The 19783-nt window shown below is 41.3% G+C and overlaps 1 protein-coding gene across 50 annotated transcripts in view; it reads left to right on the top strand.

Annotated features, from left to right (window-relative positions):
- Positions 1–19783, top strand: part of EPB41L2 (erythrocyte membrane protein band 4.1 like 2) — a 204421-nt gene that overhangs the window by 70732 nt on the left and 113906 nt on the right. For 7 of the 50 annotated variants that reach the window (XM_070223834.1, XM_070223829.1, XM_070223814.1 and 4 more), the window contains exon 1: positions 11938–12091. The exons of 39 other annotated variants lie outside the window; for them this stretch is intronic. The gene's annotated coding sequence lies outside the window, so the exon portion shown is untranslated. Of the gene's footprint in view, positions 1–5767; positions 6135–11886; positions 12092–19783 lie in introns of those variants that run through there. 4 more of the 50 variants (XM_070223838.1, XM_023651063.2, XM_070223842.1 and 1 more) reach the window with 4 other exon arrangements.

Genomic DNA, 19783 nt, shown 5'->3' with positions numbered 1-19783 from the left:
TTGAGTTTATTTTTGTATATGGTATGAGGTAGGAGTTTAGAGTCATTCTTTTGCATTTGATATCCAGTTGTCCCAGTACCATTTGTTGAAAAGGGTACTCTTTCCTCATTGAATGGACTTGGTGCTCTTGTTGCCATCAGTTGGCTATAGGTGTATGGGTTTGTTACTGAACTCTCAATTGTATTCCACTCATCTGTATGTCTATCTTTATGCCAGTACCACACTGTTTGGAATACTCAAACTTTGTAGTAAGTTTTGAAATCAGGAAGTGTAAATCCTTCCACTTTGTTCTTCTGTTTCAGGATTAGTTTGGCTATCTAGGGTCTCTTGCAATTCCATATGAATTTTAGGATTAACCTGTCCATTTCTGAAAAAAAGGCAGTTAGAATTTTGATGGGGATTACATTGAATTGGTCATCACTTTGGGGGTTATTGCCATTCTAACAATATTAAGTCTTTGAATCCATGAACATGGATTCATTTAGGTCGTCTTTGATTTCTCTGAACAATGTTTTGTAGTTTTCAGTGTATGTCTTGTATTTCCTTGGTTCAGTTTACTCCTGTGTGTTTTATTCCTTTTGATGCTAAGTGGGATTATTATTTTTTGGGTTGTTTATTGCTTCTGTATAGAAATACAACTGTAGTCTGAATATTGATCTTATTTCCTTCAACTTTGCTGAACTCCTTTATTAGCTTTTTTTTTTCTGGATTCTTTAGGATTTTGTATATATATGATTATGCCATCTGCAAATAGAGTTTACTTCTTCCTTTCTTATATGGATGCTTTTTATTTGTTTTTCTTGCCTAATTGCCCTGGCTTGAGCTTTAAGTACAAATGGAAGTGGTGAGAGAGCACATCCCGTCTTGTTCCTGATCTTACAGAGAAAGCTCTCAGTCTTTCTCCATTAAGTATGTTGTCAGCTGTGGGGTTTTGTAGATGCCCTTTATCACATTGAGGAGGTTCCCTTCTATTTGTAGTTTGTTGAGCATTTTTATCATTAAAAGATGTTGGATTTTTATCACATGCTTCTTCTGTATATTGACATGATCATGTATTTTTTTTCTTCTAATATGATTTATTATATTGATTGAATTTCATATGTTTAATCACCCTTGTATTCCTGGAATAAATTCCACTTAGTTGTCATGTAAGATCCTTTTAGTGTCTTATTGGATTTGGTTTCCCAATATTTTATTGAGGACTTTTGTTGCCTCTGTGTTCATGAGGGACGTTGGTCTATGGTTTTCTTTTTATGTGATGTCTTTGTTTGGTTTTGATATCAGGCCTCATAGAATGAATTGGGATATTTGAGGTTTCTTTTTGGGTTGATGAAAATGTTCTAAAATTGCTTGTGGTGATGGCGGCATAATTGACTATACTAAAAACTGTTGAGTTGTGCACTTAAAGTGGGTGCCTTGTAGAGTATCTCAATAAAGCTGTTATCAAAGAAAGAAAAAATACATCCTTATGAGAGCTAGCCTATCTACTTTAGCCCAAAGTCCTTATCCTGACCTTCAAAGCCCTCAACAGTCCTCCAGCGGTTCTATTTCAGCATTGCCTCTGACTTATCTTTGTATGTGACTGATGCAGTGACAGTGGTCAGCCTCCTGCCCCACTCACCACTTCCTACTCCCCCAGGTCTCCCAGAACATCTTGTGCATCTTGCTACTTCACCCTGCCCAAGGACGGTTCCTACCTATCTTGAATGTCCCTGTCCTCCTTTCCCACCAACGATAATCCACGCTCTCTTGCAAAGTTCTGTTCAAGTTTCTTTTATTTACCATTCTAGCCTGCAATGATCTCTTAGTCCTAAACCGCTAAATCTGATGATTATCTCACTGAAAAGAAAAATTATGCGTGATCTGGAATGTGTGAGTTTCCTTAAGGGGACAGTAGAACAGAATATTTGAAATCAGAACTGTTATGGGAAATCTAGTATATGTGTTTGTAGTACCCATAGACGTATACTTTTTTTTATGCATTTACAATCAACTCACAAGTTTATAGGGATGACTTTTCATTTGCACTTCTCTGGTCTCCCCAGATGGTTCTCGATTCTTTGAAGAAAGGCACTATGTGGTATATCTAGCCATTAGCATTGTATGCCGGGTGTGTATCTGTTGATGTATGTGTTTGGAAGATAGAAAGATCCAGTATTTGTGTTTCACAGTTTTCCTTATGTATTTCTAAAAAATATTTTCAGCAAGTTTTGTTTTACCAGAGTTGAGTAAAGTCCTAATGTATAAAGTTCATCTGCAAATGTGAGGCATGGGTAGGTGAGCCTGTTGCTGTAAAGGCTGTATTTTGGCATTTGGTGAAGTCTAACTGGCAGGTTGCATAAGCATCATGGTGTAATGTCAAGGATGTATTTCAAATGAGATAGAAGTGGATTCAAATCGTGGGTTCTTTCTTGGACATAGTTGTTAGTGGGTTAAGCCAGGACCCAAATTAGGTTTGTCTAACTCCAGGACTGATGATAAACCGCTATACTATTTGCACTCCATGCCTGTTAAGAGAAGTTATTTTATTCCTCTGAACCTCATTTTATTCACATATAAAATGAACTTGATAATACTTGCTGTGCAGAGATGTTTCAAGGCATAAATAAGGATGTTTGTAAAGCCTTCAGCAGAAAGCTTGCTCGCAAAATAGGCAGGCCTATTACTGTTAGTAAAGTATTTTATTTGCTTCAAAACAATAGCACCAACGAAAGAGATTTTGAAAACGTGTCTGAAACTTGGGCAGAGAAATGTGCTTATCTCTTGGCTTTAGAAGATTGAATTCTTTGCTTTACACTTTGGCACAAAGTTTTCAGTGTTCTGTTTCTTTAGAATTTAGATAATTTTCCAAGTAAGTCATTTGTTAGAAATTACTTTCTTTTGCTGTCTTGTCTTTTGTGTTGTTCAGAATGAGTTATTGTCAAAGAAGTAACAGTTATACCTTCTCTGTCATTAGCTTGCCTTCTGAAGAATTTGAGAATGTCCGACAGTTGTGGTTAACTGCAACTGTTGTATCTTTAAGCCTTAGGTTTTGAAGTTTCTGGAATGAAGTTTAGGAAGGCTGTTTTTTTTGTTGTTGGCAGCCATAATAGGAATGAGCTAGAGGAGTGATTATTGGTTTTCATTTCGGTTGCAGAAGTATCTGTATAAGTGTATTTGTTGGTGTTGCTATAGAAACGTAGTCAGAACTGCAGCGGGGAAAGCGTCACACATGAAGCCTTGATTTGGTTACCTGAATTGTTTGCCTTACTTACGTTGGAGATATTCCTAATTGATTTCAGAATGTGTTGGACATTTTTATTCTTAGCTGCCATAAATATCCAGAGATCACGAGTTTAAAATACATCCGTGTTGAGAATACTAATGCGAATCATCTCCATTCTTTTGGTCACTGTTACTCCTTAGGGGTTCAGCAGGAAAAAAAATTCTGCTAAGGCAGTGCAAATTTCCTGTTTGTGATGGTGATGGATTGTAATTTAAAAAATGTTTTTCTCCATGTATTTTAGGATTGTATGGTTCAGTTGGGGATTTTTCCTAATGAAAACCATATATAGGCACTTTTTTCATGTTTTATTTACATTTTCTTCTACAAATTTATTATGAAGTTTTACTAACCATGCTGTCCATTTTAGCTTTTTGATACAGCTATGATTTGGATCGGGAGAAAGTGGTTCCACTGAGCGCTTGTAGGGGAAGATGGCTCTGCTTCTGGCTTTTCCAGACTCTCTTGCTCAAAGGAGGGGCTGCTTTCGAGTCAGTTACACCCTCAGGGGCAGATGTCTTGCCGCTGGGCCTTTTTGGGCTCATTCCAGAGATGGTATTTGTGTGCACTGTCAGAATGTCTTACAGGCCCACCCTGGAAAGGGTTCAGCTCTATAAAAGGCGTTTTGTTTTATAACCTCTCACATATTCTTATGGGGTTCTGGTGGTGACGGTGGTCTTTATTGTCTTGTCTTTCAAACTGGCATTTTATTGAGACACAGGCTTCACAGTTGAGAATAGGAATTGCAGTTATAGTTATTGTAGCTTGTAAAACACATTTAGCCAAGCCCTTGGCACACACTACCGTTAAAACGAAACAAACCCCCCGCTCCGAACCTTGCGATTTCTGTGAGTTATTTTTTAACTTCTTTTCTGCCTCTATACTGATAAGAAGATAACACTCATTTGATTATGTTTTTCTGGGTAATTTAATTGATATTGATTTACAAATCAAGTTAGTATATTAGAAGATAGAAGATTATGCAGGAAATCCCAAGCCAAGTTTGAAATCTTTAAAACGCCAATAACTTCATGTTGAAAATTGTTCTTTTTGACCTGTTTTGAATCATATGTTGACATAGATGCTAGGAGAATTATCCTTGGATATATTCTAGGGGAGTGATCATATTTTCTCCAAGATTTTCTCCTCAATTTTGTTTTCCTCCTTTAAGTGCTCCACAGTGATGAGAACTATTTGGGGTGGAGAACAGGACTGCATGCTCTCTTGGCTTTCTAGTTTCCTAAACCCCTTCCTCTCCCAGCACATTTCCAACGCCCTTTCCTTTGGTCTCTGGGGTGGTGTCTCTGCTGCTGTCCAGGATTAAACTCCTCTCTTGTGCTTTTGATCCTTTCTCTTCTGTCCCATCCTAACTACCTGCCGTCCATTCTCCTTTTTCTCCTTTGTGTGTTGAATGGCCCCCCATGCTGTCTCTCCCACTGAAAGCGTGCCCTGAACGAAACCACCCAGACATCTCCACGCAGACGTCTTCCCGCAGCCTTATACTGCGTGTAGTTGTTTCTTCCCTTTGCTCTCGCCTGTTCTTCATTGCTGCACTTGAGCTTCATTTATGCTCATCTCTTGCCCTCCTCTCTTCAGTATTTCCCTTTAGCCAGTTGGCTCTGTCTGCCGCCATCCACTGAACCTGCCCTCGAGGTCGCCAGCAGTCCTCTCCTTTAAAACCTCCTTGGTCTCTGAGGCGATCTGCCCTTGGCCCTGTTGTCCCCTCCTTGCAACCTGACCCTTCTCTCTTGTCAGTACTGTCTTGACGTGCTGCCTTTCTCTTCTGCTGATCCTTCCTGGCCTCCTTTATGGGTTCCTTGCTGTCTGCCTGGAGATTTATTATGAGCATTTTTCTTGCTCTGTTTTGTCTGGGGTTTCATCTCCTTCTATATCACTTCAAATAACACTGAGTGACCAAGTGGTTCTAAATCTTAGCTTGGAAACCCACACCCTGCTGTTCAGACGTTAGTCTCCAACCATCCTGATTTTCCACCCAGATGTCACGCAGTTGCTTCAGTCCAAATGCATTGAAAGTGGAAGCTGGTGCTTCTCTCGTCCTTGTTTCCTACAGTTTTTGGAAATCCTTCTCTAGGTTGATGGCACCACTGTCTGACCTTTGACTGCCAGGAACCTGGGAACTTCGTTCTCCATTGCTCCCACAATCCAATCCATTATCAAATTCTGTCCTCTTTACCTACTAAGTGTTTATTGACTCTATCTCTTCATTCGCATCTTTGTTGCCTCTGTCTATGTTTAGATGCTATTTCCTGGATCCCTGGAGCATCATCTTCACCAGTTTCATTTCACTGTATCACTTGTTCTCACGTAACTGCCAAAATAATCTTCCAGAAATACAAAATTAATGTTGTTTTCCCTTGCCTGTGGGATCTGAGCTTAGCATGTTGCTCACTCGTTATTTGGCCCTGCCTCCCCTGTCCCGTCTCCTCCACTCCCCACCCTGTGTTCCCAGCAGACGAGGTACGTAGCGTTCTCGACAGTGCATTTATCTTTCATGATTCTGTGCCCTTCACTTATGGTTCCCACAGTGAGGAATGCGCTAACCCACAGACAAGCGGCCCAGCGAGCTCCTCCTCGTCCTTCAAGGTCAGCTCAGATGTCACCTGAGGGAGCGCTCTTTCCTCAAGTTGGTTACTGCTGAATTGTTTATGCCTCTCTTCTAGCTCATATTGTCTTTGTAGAGTAGTTATTTATTTAAATACCTTTCTCTTGCACTACTGGGGCCAAGTTTTACACAGGCCTGTATCCTCAGCAGCTATCAGAAAGCAAAGAGCAATTTCTCAGTGGATGAATGGGTCTTAGCAGAACCCAACAGTACAGAATTGGACTCCAGATCTCATAGGCGGATGTGATGGTGAGTTCTCTGGCTTGAGGCTGGGTGTTCTTCGTCTGTGGTTTTGGGTGGGTAGGGGTGGTGGATCGAGAACATAGTAACACTTGTCCTTAGGGTTTTCTTCCATCATTCAAGTTTGGAGAGGTAAGTTTTAAAGGTGCAGCTACAGAAGGAGATGAGTGGAGCTACAGTTTCAATTTATGGCTGTAATAAAGCTGTAAAGGGTTGAAAGTAGACTGGGTTCTCGTCAAGTGCCCACACCACACAGATGGCATTTATCAGGCAGGAGAGACCATGATGCGGGGAAGTGAGGAGAGGGCCCGATGGGCTTGTTCCTCCCAGGGCATGATGTGTGGCTGTGCGCTGCTTATTCCGCATGCCTTCACATTTCAGCTTTACATAGCACGTTTTTGATGAGAGCCTTGTGTTGACATATTTGCTGTTTATTTGGTTCTCGGAGAGCCTCTTGGAAATAGTTGTGGCCCTTTTAAAGGAAAGGAGAGAAAAGACAGGGAAATTATAGAGGATGGGTTAGGGTGGGGAAACAGCTTTCCTTCCACAAGTTGGAAGGAAAAATAGATGATGAAAAAAATAGATAACTGGAATTGGTAGGAGATTACCATATGTTAATGTTTGATTTTTAAGAATAAAATTAAACATAATGATACATTTGACTGTTTTTAGGGGAAAGCCGAGATCAATTTGAGATTCTGCGTTTAATAGTAACTGTGTTCCTCTAGCAGTTTGCATTTTACCAGTAGCTGTCGTTATGGTTCTGTGGTCCTCACAGCCATCCTGTTATGTAGGCAGGTTATCTGCTGGTGCTTTCATTGTTCAGAGCGAGTAGTTGGCAACATGGGGATATATCTAGACTGTTTGAGTATGAATTCAGCGCTCTTTTGAGGGAAGAGTAGATAATTTCTTGGCAATGGGGGGAGTGGGAGGGCGTATGGTTTTTCTTGGGTCCAGAGGGTGGGGCAGAGCTGCTGGATGCCTGGTCTCAGGGCTCGCTGTTTCTGCTGGCCGTTGGACAGACTTAAAGGGCCTCTATTCTCTCATCTCTCCTTGACAGTGTCTCTCCCCTTTCCTCCTCCTCCAGGCGGGGCAGAGTCTGCTCTAGGGAAAGGCAATGGAATAGTTCTGACATTATCCAGCCTGGGGTCTGCCACTGACTTACTGGGTAAACTGGACAAGTAGCCTAACTTCTGGGCTTCAGGTTCCCATCTGTGAAAGGCAAGGGGTAGAGGTACATGAACGCTGAGATCTCTTTCAACTCTGAATTTCTTTATTCTGTAAAAACCCTCTTTTGCTCAGTTGTATGTAGGATGTTTTATAGGCACTAGCAAGATCTTTGTTTTTGCTTTATGTGTAAAGTGCTTTGTGATAGGTGCTTTTATTTTCTTTCTTTAACCTCTAAGGCAAGGTGGGTGTCATTATTAGCAGTGGCCCTGCTTATTTAAAATGAGAGACAGTGAGCCTAAGCATTGTAAGCGTATCGTGCCTTCCTTGACCTCCCCCAGGGAGCTGTCCACTTGGCTGTGCCCTTCCTGTGCCTCCTAGGCCTTGTTACATGTGGTGTCGTCATCGTTTAAGTCTCTCTTCCCTGCTGGACTATGAATTCCCTGAGAGCTGGTGTGGGGAAGGGCTTTAGATGGTGTCTGATGCAAAGTGGAATGAAAATAATACATTTTAAAGTAAATATGGGATTAGTGTACTGGTCTAAATGTAATTCTAAAAGTGATGCTTTAAAATTTTGTAGTTAAAGAATTTGTTAAGAGCTTTATCTGAACACTTTTTAGATGTTTTCAAAACATTAACTTTTTGATTATAGATTCCCAACAGGCGCCCCTTTATTGCCTCTCCTCCCACTGTACCTTCTCCTGTCCCTTCTCCAAAACCCCTGTAAAAGTCTGGGCTCACACGGCATGTTTCTTTCCCAGAGTGCTGTAGATCTATGCTATGGGCCTAATCTTATGTTTTTAAAGATGTGGTAGGGAAGAAACTCTGCAAATGACTCGTGCAGTTGTGCAAATTATTCTGGATTTAAAGCCTGGGAGAAATTAAACTGTGGTGGCTTGTGGCCAGAAGAGAACTTGCGTGCAGAAGCCATGGAACTAGCGCAGATTTTTCTTGTGCTGACGTCAGATACAAATGATCGTATGAAAGGTGGGCTGTTGGAAAGTGTTATAGGCCAGTTGTAGCTCACCCGGGTCGAGAGAGTCATGAAACTTTTCTCCTTGTGTGTTCAGGAAGTCTGGTTGTGCATGGTGATTGGTAGATGGAAGACTCTGTAAAATCAGTAGCATCAAAAACAGAGGTGTTTTGTTTTTGAGCACTCTCTGGGTTATTGTTGGGTTGTGCTAGAAAATTGTGTTTGCTTTTTGTCGGGTGGGACAGATGACAGTTGCTTGTCAGAGGAGGCTAGACTAGTAAAGATGGGAGGACGGAGAGAACCTGTCTTCCTCATTGTCTTTCAGCAACACTGACAACTTTATTTCTGCACAGAGTTTGTGTGCCTTATGGTTTTGGAGCTATGAGTGACCCATCAGGTTACTGGGTCCTCTACATCTTGTTCAGTTCTGTTCTTTGTCCCCATAAAGCAGAGGTTGGGCATTTTTAAAAAGTCACAAAATTGTGATACTGGGTTTAAGATAAAATTCTATTTATACACAGACTCACATATACAAATAGAGGGAAAATGTCCTCTACTTTAACCCCAACCAACCCCCTTGAATATTTAAAAAATAGTATTCTGAGGTTAAACTTCTGAGTTCCCTTTGTAATGGAATAATGAGGCTGTGTCAAAGCTTGGCTATTTAGGATCTTCCCAAGACGGATGTAATACATATAAATTCCTATTAAGAAGTTTATATTAAGACATTTGTGGATGTTTCAATCTGTGTATTTCGTGCACTTTAATGTGTTTAAAATCTTACTGGAAATGAATAAGTGACCTGGACCTGGTTTGTATACTTATGCCAATAACCTACTGAGCCACCTTATGTAAGTTACCTCGCATCTTTGGGTTGCATTTACCCGTCTGGAAACAAGGGTGCTAAAAGAGAGGTATTGGAACATTGGTGGGAAAGTGTGTTGGCTTTGAGGGCAGCTGTGCTCACCGCTCGGCCACCAACGCCACCAGCATGGCTTTGCAGACAGACCAAATCTGTGTCAATTCTGGCTCTGCCGTAACTTACTGGATATATTAATTGGGAAACTCATTTAAATCTCTTGATTCTCTTTTTATCCACTGTATTAATGGTTTGTTCTGTTCCCAAATCATAGTGCCACAAAACTCTTTCTCTCTATCTTAATTCTCTTAACCTTTGAACAGTGAGATTCAGATGTTCTGTGAGCAGGATCTTTCATATTGAAGTCAGGAGAGGACTTGAACCACCAGCACTGGGTTCCGTGCTTAGAGAGTAGGTGCCTTGGTCAGCTGGGGCTGCCACAACAAAGTGCCGTAGGCTGGGCGGCTTAAACAACACACCTTTTATTTTCTCACGGTTCTGGAGGCTGGAAGTCCAAGATCAAGGTTCCACATGGTCGGTTTCTGGGGAAGTCTCTCTTCCTGGTGTATAGATGGCTGCTGTCTCTCTGTGTTCTCACATAGTGAGGTGAGAGAGACAGAGCCAGCTCTTTGGTGTTCTCTTCTCATAAGGGCCCTGATTCCGTCATGATGGCTCCACCCTCGTGACCGCATCTATATCTAATTATCTCGCAAGGGCCCCATCTCTAAGTACCATCACGCTGGGGATTAGGGCTTCAACACAGGAATTTTGGGATGCACGGTTCAGTCGATAGCAGTAGGAGAGTAGGGGGCAGGAGGCACGGGGGTGCTGAGAGGTGCTGGGAATGGGGCGCAGAGATCTACCAGTGTCAGTTTTACTGGATCCAGTGCCACATGTCAGTACTTCTGAGACCTCTGGATTCCACAGACCAATACATTTCAGAAAAAGGGTTGGAACCAATATTTTTCCAAGTAAGTATGTTAAAACAATTCTGCTATTGTACTATAGCATTTATAAAAATACATTTAACACAGAAAGGTAGGCAGAACATAATCTGAATAAAAGATGATGCTTTAAATTGAATAAAATTGGCTCTACTGGTGCTGGCCCCGTGGCCGAGTGGTTGAGTTCGCGCCCTCCGCTTCAGCAGCCCAGGGTTTACCAGTTCAGATCCTGGTCGCAGACATGGCACCGCTCATCAGACCATGCTGAGGCGGCATCCCACATGCTGCAACTAGAAGGACCTACAACTAGAATATACAACCGTGTACTGGGGGGCTTTGGGGAGAAGGAAAAAAAAAAGAGGGAGATTAGCAGCAGATATTAGCTGAGGGCCAATCTTTAAAAAAAATATTGCCTCTACTGAAAAACTCACCAGATTGCTCTTTTGTGAACTAGTGAAGACTTTGTGGCGGGTAGTGACGATTACTTACATTATCTAGAATGACTTTTTAAAGAAGTTTTATATTCATTTTGACAGAGATTAGTCTCTTCAGAGCTGCTACTGAAACATATTTTCACTAAGTTCCTCTAAAGCAAACTATTCTTTCTCACTAGTTGTTACAGGTGACATCTTGTTTATTTAAGTATCTTTATTAAGTATTAAGTGTTTTCTTTGTGACTAAAAAAGACTCATTCCTTTTTTAGGTGTATGTGCTTATCTCTAGGCGTATGTTAACATTTAATTACTCATTGACTTAGGAACTGCTGGGCAGGAGAGCAGTAGCAGGGCAAGGCCGTAATAATACACACCTGGATGCCTAGTCGGACCGTCTTGGTCCTGCTTAGTTAATGTAAATATGTACAGTGGAAAAAAACAGAATTTATTTATTGATTTATTATTTTTTATTGAGGTCGCATTGGATTATATTATATAAATTCAGGTGTACATCATTATATTTCAACTTCTGAATAGACTGCATTGTGTTCGCCACCGAAAGTCTAGTTGCCGTTCGTGGCCAGGTATATTTGCCCCTTTACCCCTTCACCTCCCCCACCCCCTTCTTTGGTAACTACCAATTTGTTGTCTGTATCTGTGTGCGTGTGTGTTCAAACAACCAGAATTTAAATGGTGGAAGTGTAACAGGGTGGGGGTGGGGTGGGTACTGTCAAATTGGGGAAGATGAGTTGTTTTTCACATCCCTCTGACCCGAATCTTAGAATTAACCAGTTTGTCTGTAGCGACTTTGCGTTTCCTTGGCTTCTATATGTATGTGTATTTGTGTGACAGGTGGACGTAGGATTACCTTTGGTATCAATCATTTCTCGGTTTAGGATTGACAATACAGTATTAAAACAGGGATTTATCAGCTTTATAGCTATGTGATGGTACCTATAAATCTAGATTAAAATGAGCCTCCATTTGTATAGACAATGTGGATGAATAAGCAAGTTCTTTCACAAATGAATCAAAGTAGATATTTCATTTTTATATATTGAAACTGGGCTCTGTATTTGCAAGGTTTTTCTGTTTGTGGAAGTGTATGTGTCAGTTTATAGACATTTATAAATAAAGATAATTAGACATATGTTATACACATAATTTTTTGGTGCCTGTTTGTGGGGTAGATTAAAATGACAAAAAATAACAAAATTGAGAGGCAGAGACCCAAAGCAAAGCAAAATTCATACTCAGAAAAACAGAAAAAACTCCCAGCAATGGTAGAATTATAAAGATTATCATAGACATATAGTTGTGTTGTTAAAACTGTTCTTTCTGTGAGCGCTCTCCGTTTAGTGGGTAGAACAGGCGGCAGGAAGATGACTTTTTCTGTGACCCATGTGAATTTTCTAGCTGAGGAATGAAGTAACTTGGAACCATGCTGAGCATGCCCTTCTCCAGCGGGGTCTGGCCTGGGTGGGGCCGGTCCTGCTCATTAGGCTTTTGCAGACTGGATTTCCATCAGCTTTCCACAGTCTTCCAATGACAGGGGAGCAGACCTCGGGCTCCATGTACTGGAAAGCTGCGTATGTATTTCAAGGGGAGATTTTTAGGAAGTTTCTGTTGTGGCAGTGGGCTTTGTGGTCTGTGCTTGCTTATTTTTGCTGTTGAAGGAAGTTTGCCTTTGAGTGCGTCAGTGTCCAGGGGACTGAAAATTTGGAAAATACGTATAAGTAGAATCTGAGTATGTGCACTGTTCGGCAAGGGAATAGGTTCACTTCTATTCGAACCAAGGCTTATGGAGAAAATATTTTTTTCATGGTCAGAATTTAGTTTTAGACCACTTGTTTGCATTTTTCTAGGAAATTGTTGAATTTTGTCAGGTTATCTATAACATAATTGCCTTTTCAGGTTTGGCCTCTGAGAATGATGAAGCTTGTTGGTTTATTTCATATACTTGTCCTGCTGTTTCACAAGTGATTTACTCAGACAATATGCTGTGTGAAAGTTAATTATGCCTAAATTACAGGGAGGACTATGCAAGCTAACAGTGTTCAGTTATTTTTTTTTTAACATACTGAAGGACAACAGGTTTGAATTTAATTAATTTATAAAATGTTTCATTTTCATGCTAACTCATTTGATTAAAAGAAGTTTGTAGCCAACAGATTTGGGTTCACATTTTTTAGCATCTGTGGATTAGTGGCCATTAGCAGTTATCAAGAATTATGTATTGTTTTGATGGTGTCATGTTCTAAGTAAATACTGGTTGAATAAGAAATAGGTATCAACCTCTTCTTTTATTGAATATTGAGTCTGGTGTCACCTTGAAGAAGTGTGAATACTCACCATGTGCCCAGATTTGGACATCCAGACTTAGAAAAATGATTTTCATGGTTTTTCTTGATATAATCTACCAATCTAACAACCGTCTTTCAAAAAGAACCTAGTTTTGATTCTACTTTCTATTTCTAACAAAACGAAAAGCAGAACTGTGATGGTCAGGTGACAGCTGCCAGTCCCTTCTTCATTGCTGACGCTGCAGGGTATGTGCTTAGACCACCGAAGTCATCACCAGCTAGTTCTGGGGGTGGTGCACGTGTACCTGGAAAGTTTAAGTTTTCTGTATTTAGGCCCAACAAAGAATTTTCTTTTCGAATTATTGGTAACTCAGGGGTGGGAATAAATAACAAGAGGTGATGCTGACGATCTGGACGGCCTGTCCTGGCTCTCCCCACGTCCATCTCCTCTGTAGTGTTCCTGTACGCAATATATGATATATTGATGACCTATAGTTTAACATCATAGCTGGATCACGAAGAAAGTTGGAAAAAGGGACATTTTAAACTTTGGCATTTAGTTTGCTTGAATTTTTTGGTGGACTCTGAAGGTTGAATGCCTGGCATATTCTCCATCAGGACCCTCTAACAAATCGTGTTTACAAGTGTTGAATTTTGAGAATCTTAGCTCCAAAGAAAGAAAGATATTTAGTTGAAATAAAAACTTGTCCTAGCCAGCACCACCTAAAAAATAGTTGTTTGAAGCTCTTACTAAGGAGTTTTGAACTAAACTAATGCTCAGAGTAGAAATATTAAAAAAAAAAAAAAGTTTTAAACATTCCAAATGGCGTGTCTGTGAATGTCTGTAATTCCATTGTAGTTACAGCTTTTCCCGCCTCTGGGGAAAGTTGCATTTCTCACGCCAGGCTCCGAGGGTCCATCTGCTAACAGTCTCCGGCACCTTCCGCTGACCGGCCAGGGACTGGCAGCAACATTCGGATCTGCTTACCTAAGCTAGAAAAATCGTTCAATTTATAGTCTCATATTTTAAGAATATATGCTGTGCATCAACATAACTGTTTGGTAGTGCGCTAAATATTTAAAATGACTGAAGCCAAATGACCAAAATTTAAAAAGTGACATATTTTTTAGACAAGGTTTAGATGTTTATGCCTGTCGACTGCAGTGTTCCAAAGCTTACAGGGAAGAGGATTTGAAAGTGCCAGATCAGTGTAGGCTCCAGCTTGGTGGCCTTGTCACAGGGTGGGGAGTTGATTGACTTTGACAAGCCTTTGTCTTATGACCTATTAAAATGCAGCGTCTGCAGCCTGTGCGTTTATCCTGTGCGGTTAACCTTGGTGGATTTGTTGTTAGCTTATTTGGGAAAAGCCTCTGAACCACTGTTATTTTCCAGCTAAAGAATTTAGAGTTTGCTTCACACAGAAATAGTATTAGACTGGTTGTCGGTTACCATTTGATAGCAAGTGAGTTTTGCGGTGGGGCTGGGCGCAGATCCTGTGCAGAAGCGAGCTGTGGGATGAGCTCAGACAGAGTATACTCCCTGCTATCTGTTATGACCAGGAGAGACGGTGCTGTTGGCTTTGCTCTGTTTTCAGCCTGGTCGTCATGTCACTGGAAGAAACTGCACGATGTTTTTCTTTTCTATAGAGCATGGTATGGTGGTCCAAATAAATGTTCCCAAAATAGTAGGAACATCACAAAAGACATTTATCGAGAAGCCACCGGATGCATCCGCCTGCGCTGGGAACATGCAGTTACTCATCTGCAAACGTTGCCCCCTCTTCATGGAGCACAGGAGCAGATGTGGGGAGGGCAGAGGTGTGGACAGGAAACGTGACATCCTTATGCTTGTCAGGCCAACTTTGTTCCTGCGTCTGCCTATAAATGAGGAGGAAGCTGCTGACAGAGATTGGGGATGTTTATGTATGACCAGCTTAAAAATTTAATAAGATTCTTCCCATCCTGCTTCACTCTCCTTTTAAAAAGTTCCTCAACTTTCTGAGGAGTCTATTTCCCAGTGCCCTGATCCCACTTCTCCAGCAGAAGATACGAATAATCTTTTTGGCCTAGCTGCATTTTAACGATACTGTCATTAGCAAAAGACACCTTTTTGTTTTAATGCCACACTGAGGGAAAAAGAATAAAAAACTAGCGTAGTTTTCTCAGGAACTATATGTGTTTTTTTAAAGTGAAGAATTGATAAACTTCTTAAGAAAAGATATTGGCTGCTCTAAAAGCTTAGGTTTGGAGCTTTTCCTGCTCAGGAGAGCAGTCTGCATAGAGTAAGGGCTGGGTTATGAAATATGCTGGAGGATAGGCAGAAATCAGCCTCTTTGAGGATGCAGAGACAATCTTAAACTTCATATGTCAGGAAGTCAGTTTTATTTTAGGCTATTTTCATGCTGCTGCTGAGCTGGAAGAGACTGGAAGGCTTTTGCACCCATTCTGTTCATTTTGAGGCCAGAGCCGTGACAGGCTCATGGCAGTTTCTCCAAGGAAGCAGACCAGCCAAGCTGGGTTCACTTAATGCGTTGGATGTCTTAATGCGTGAACACTGTTCTCCTGATAAAGTGTTTAAGTGCTTCAGTTTGTACAAACTTCTGCTCCCTGAAAACTTTGTCTCCCATATCTGCACCTCATTTACCCTGTGCCGTCCATCATTCGCCATAATCGCTGTTGTCACTCTTCTGTATCCTTCTTGTTTTCTTTGTGCATACACAGTCATGTGTTGCTTCACGACAGGGACACGTTATGAGAAATGTGTCATTAGGTGATTTCATTATTGCGTGAACATTGTAGAGTGTACTTTACACAGACCTAGCTGGTAGAGCCTACTACACACCTAGGCTCTTTGGTACTAATCTTATGGGACCACTGTCATATATGCGGTCCGTTGTTGACTGAAGCATCGTGATGTGGCCATATTTATGTGCCTCTATGTTCACATATTGACGTATCCCACACACTTTACTTTCAACCCGTAAGGTAGCATATCATATGTGCTATCTGAATCTTGCCTTTTGTACTTAACTGTAGCTTGGAGACATTTCTATAACTGGGATGGAAACCTTCCTCTTGTTTTCTGTATAGCTGCATAGTATTCTCTTGTGTGAATGTAGTGTAGTGTCCTCTGTTGATGGCATTGATCTTTCACTATTACAGTGTTATAGAGAATCATCTGTACATATTATTTTACATGTGTGCAGATATATCTGTTGGCTGCATCCCCACAGCAGGATTCCTGGTTCACAGTGTGGACACATCTGGAATTTTGATAGCTGTTGGCAAATTGACTTCCACTGGGTCTGTACCAATCTATTCTTCCTCTCATAATTACATGAGAATGCCTCTGATTAAGCTTTTGAATTTCCCATTCTGCATTTTTAGCTTCATTTCTTTCACCATGAGTGTGGTGAGCATCTGTTCATAGGTTTGTGCCCCTCGTATTTGTTTTTCTCTTAACTCTATGGTCATCCTTTAGCCACTTTTTTTTCTGTGGGGTGTTGGTGAGCCTAGCCAGTTTAAAAATGAAATTTGTTTTGAATTTTTGATGTTGAGTAAATTTATAACCAGGCCTATTTTTTATTTGGCTTTCTATTCAAGTAACTTGACTTCAGCTAGAGAGCAAATATGTCTCTAGCAAGTACAGTTGAGAATGAGAATTAAGTATTCTTTAAAAAGCACGATGGCTGTTTGTGTTTGATGAGGGTTTAACCAGCGTGTCCCATGAAAGACCATTGTGTCACTTCCTGAAGAGATTACAATGGCAGTTTTTAAAAAAACTGTGTCAGCTTTTCAAACTAGTAGTCATTTCTGAATTAAAATTACCAAAATTCCTGAATTAGTGACACATTGTTTGAATATATGTTAATACTAATCTTACTCCTTCTGTCCCCCACTAGACTGAGAGCAGGTTTCTTTCCTCTCTGTCTCTGGTGTCTGGTGCATATGATATGCTGTGAAAGCACTGAACAAACATTGGTTTTGAAGAGAGGGGTTAGGATCCTGACAGCACCCACATCCCAAAGGTCGGTGAAACTTGTCGGGGCCTGAGTTTATTGATTTTTATTTTTTCATCAAGTAATGAGCTCTAAGGCATTATGCTCGGTGCTATTATAGTAGTGAGGTGGTTTGATTTGGGTGTCCGTATTGCATAAGCTCTGGAGCTTGACAGCCTGGGTTCGAATCCTGGCTCTTCCATGACTGGTTGTGTGGCTTTGTGCGGGTGATTTATCCTCTTTTTACCGCCTCCATCTTGAATGTAGGGATAATTTTAGTTCCTACCTCAAAGGGTTGTGAAGACTGAGGAAATTGCTATGTGCAAAGTCTCTAGAACAGTGTTCAACAAATAGCTGATATTGTTAATTATTTCTGTTCTTACTGTTACTGTTATTTTAGTAAACAAATGGACATAGTCCGTTTTTTTCCCAGAATGCCTATTTGATGACAGTGGCCCACTATTTACTATGAATTTATGGTGTGCCAAGCACTTTATGTATAGCATCTGATTGAATCCTTAGAGCTGCCTAGTGGGTGTTGTCTCCCTGGTTTGCTTACGAGGAAAGTGAAACTCAGCAGGGCTAACTGGCTTGTCCGTGGTGACATGGCTAGTGGCAGACAGAGCTGGAATGCTGATCCTGGTCTGTTTAGTTCACAACTTGATCTCCAACCACCATGTTATTTTGTCCTAAGACTAGTTTGCTTCGCATAGAAAGAGTGTAGCTCCAGCTCTGGCCATTACAAAATGTAGGGTCCCATGCCCAATATGACAAGGTTTATGTACATTTTGGTTATGAGAATCATGATGTCTAGTGTTGGGATCCTTTGCGATTTCTGAGCTCTCACTCCAGGAGAGGATGTCTGTTTCTGGCATGACCCTGGGTGCTTGTGGAGAGGACTTTGCCTGGCACAGCTGTCTTTCTTGACATAATTCTTAATGACGTCAGCAGGGACTTGCTTTAACATCTTAGATTGTTGGCAGTTCTCTTATGTGTTATTGGAGTTGGACATTATTGAAGTTATACCTTGATTTTCATATACCTGCCCCCCTCAATATGTTGAAAGGGAATCTTACCAAAAAAAGGGAATTTGATGAATTCTGATGTGTTGTTTGTTTCCTTTAGAGGGATTAGAATAAAGAATTAATGGTTTATGTCACTAATATTAACTCAGCTGCTAGGTTTTTAAAAATTGGGCATCTGAAAAAGTGGACCATTTTGGTAATCATGGTTGTTAGGTATGAGGGCCATGAGACCCAGTGGGGAGTAATAATTACCTGAGAGAGTTGGGTATGTGCTCCCAGTTTCTTAGGGCTTATTTTCTAGTGCTTGCCTCACTATGCAGAGGCTGATAGTGGCTGCGAGTGGCCGAAACCCCTGCTCAATCAGTTGAACCAAAGTGGGGCATGTTACCTCAACCAACAGGAAGCTCAAGTGTGGGACCTGCCATGCGTAGCACCCTCGGTGGGAGCTCTGGTCCTTTCTTGCCAGTGCTCTCTACTGTGTCAGTTTATCCTCCGGCTTTCTCCTCGAGTGCATGGTCCAGATGGCAGCAGTTTATCCTCCGGCTTTCTCCGAGTGCATGGTCCAGATGGCAGCAGCATTTCTCGGAGTCATGCGCACAGTGCTCTGAGGTGGAGGGTCCTTCTCATCTCGGGGCTGTTTTTAGAGGGAAGAATCTTTTCCCAGAAGCCTGACGACAAACTGCAGGGCAAAGGGAGGGGTACTACCATGATTGCCCTAAGCCAGTAGACCACTGCCTCGTGGCAGGCCAGCCTCCACTGTTGTGCATGTGGAACAGAGAAAAGCTGAACAAATTTAGGTTCTGGTAAAAAGGAGAAAAGGTGGAGGAAATACATGCTTTGAATGTAACCTGATGCTGCCTAGACTTGAACTAGCAAAGGGCCACAGTTCATATCTTTTGTGTATGTGGGTTTAATTTAAACCAGATGCTAGCCTCTATCTTTATAGAAATAGTTCTCTCTCTCATAGGTCCTTTATCCCTTTAAAAAAAATACATAACAATCCAAAAACAAATGATACAGTGTGTTATTAAGGTAACGAGGATGGGCAGCATTGGAATTTAAAAAATAACTCTTGCTTATCCTCACCATATAGATAATTTAAACTAACAAAGAGTCCCTTTGGAATGTAGTTGTACTTATTTGAATAAGGGCTATAGTATTTTTTAGACCTTCTGACACTTAAGAAAAATAAACGTACAAGGGAGAGAAGTTACTTGCAGTCTGTCTAAGTCTGTTTTTGTTATTCCTTCTCCCTCCCCAGAGATTTTTTTCCTCTTTCCTTCTCCTCATTCTTTTCCCTTCTTCCCTCCGTTTACCTGCTGGGTGTATCTGAGAGCCATCACTCTTATTATTTCCTAAATAGAGTTCGGTGCTGCTGAGTCATTCCTGTCTTGGGGTTGTGGTTGTGTTTTTCTCACATTCGGTGCTTTGAGGGAAGGGAGTGGGTATTAAAAGACCTTCTCTTGGGCTACAGGCTGTTTGGGGAGAGGAGCGTAAGCAAGTGATTGTGGATATCAGAAAGCTGCTCTGCATATCCTCTGCCCAGTCACAACAGCGGATGAAAATAAATTTTGACCTAGAAAATGACCAAATTGGAGCTGTGCACACATTGCCAATACTATTTGTTTGTTTTTTGTTGCACAGTTTTGTTTCTATCTTTCTCAAAGTTCAAAGGAAAGCCTCTCTCCATCCCCTTACCATTATTTTGAAGGTCAGAAATGCGTACTTTCCCTTCTTGAGTGCCCTCACTGACGGATTGAGCTCCGTTGGGAGAAGTCAGAGACCTCCTGTTGCTGGGGATCTCAGTGGAGGATGGGAGCCGCTCGGCTGGTGGCAGCACCCTGTTCCCTGCACGGGGATGTTGTTAACAGTGAGGGCTCTTGAGTACCCCGGGTTCTCTCAAGGTTTTAGGGAGCATCTGGACCCGATAATTCGCATGAAGCCCTCGCAGGAAG

Source organism: Equus caballus, chromosome 10, assembly GCF_041296265.1.
Source record: "Equus caballus isolate H_3958 breed thoroughbred chromosome 10, TB-T2T, whole genome shotgun sequence".
NCBI lineage: Eukaryota > Metazoa > Chordata > Mammalia > Perissodactyla > Equidae > Equus > Equus caballus.
The sequence above is the reverse complement of the archived record's forward strand: the minus strand, read 5'-3'. Positions and strand labels throughout refer to the sequence as shown.